This window comes from Cynocephalus volans, chromosome X, assembly GCF_027409185.1.
Source record: "Cynocephalus volans isolate mCynVol1 chromosome X, mCynVol1.pri, whole genome shotgun sequence".
NCBI lineage: Eukaryota > Metazoa > Chordata > Mammalia > Dermoptera > Cynocephalidae > Cynocephalus > Cynocephalus volans.
Genome location: NC_084478.1, coordinates 36,856,262 through 36,857,509, shown reverse-complemented (window position 1 = coordinate 36,857,509; position 1,248 = coordinate 36,856,262).

Here is a 1,248-nt window from a genome sequence, read left to right as displayed (position 1 = left end):
CTCCGTACACTGGCTCTTCTTTTCAGCCTTTTCTTGTAGAAGAAATGCACACTTTCCTTTTCTTACTCGTAGACATTGAGTGATAGTTTTTGCTGTTATTGTTATTTAAACATGATTGAGTAGGTTACTTATGAATATTAGAAATTATGAGATTAAGCAACTGGTATATGTCACTCAAAAATGTTAACCATTGTTATTAATTTTATCAGGAGATATTGAGGCTTATATATAAAACTTTTAAAAGCAGATTTTAAATCTCAAGTACCTATGCCTAGACTGTTTACCTCTTTTTTTCTCTTAATTCCTGACTTATTTGTGGTCACGATTAAGGCAAGCTGCGGAAAAAGATAGTTGCATTAATTTTTCTCTTTATTTTGCCAGAAATGTTAAGGCTTAACTAATTCCAATGTTTTCATGAAAACTGAATTTTGGAGTTTATTTAGCATCATTGTGGGGATTTCTGTTTGCAATTGTGAGATGTATATTGCTCCTAAGTTAGGCATAAGAGATAGACTTATACACAAAATCCGAGTTTTACTAAAATTGGTTCCTATGGCAAAAGTGTCATCTGATTTTTTGATATTTTCCCCAGTAGATAAGACATATTTTTCTTTCACATTCACTTTTCCCCCTGATGGGCGTATATGTGGTTTTGACCTTTTCAAGACAAATCGAATTAAAAATAAAATAAGAGGAAAAGAAAAGCAAAGAATAAAAAGAAACTTGCCAGTCACATTACAAAAACTATTTAAAATGCAGAATGCATTTCTGGTCATTAAAAAGGGTTTCTTTGTTCAATTTATTACACAGGGGTGCAATTTCCTCTAGATTAGATATCAAGGTGTTAATACAAGGCTGGGGTATACAATTTTAGTTAATATCACAGAATTTTAAATAAATGATATCACAGAATTTTAGAGGTGAAGGAGACCCCCAAATTTTTTAATATAACCATCCCATTTTATGAGTGGAGAAATTGAGACCTAGAGAAGACAAGGGACCTACCTGGAATTTCTATCCAATGGTTAGTGACAGAATTCATGTAAGGATATGATTCCCAGACAGTCAGACACATGTTGTCTTGGTTACATCTATCTGATAATATAGACCTGTAGAATCTTCTAGAAGATTTAGCACTTATTTTCTAATGAACTAAAAAAAAAAAAAATCAGGAATGATAGGGGAGATATGTTTGTGGATCATTGTGGCACCAACCATTAGGGGTGCTAGGGAGAGAATGTTTTTACT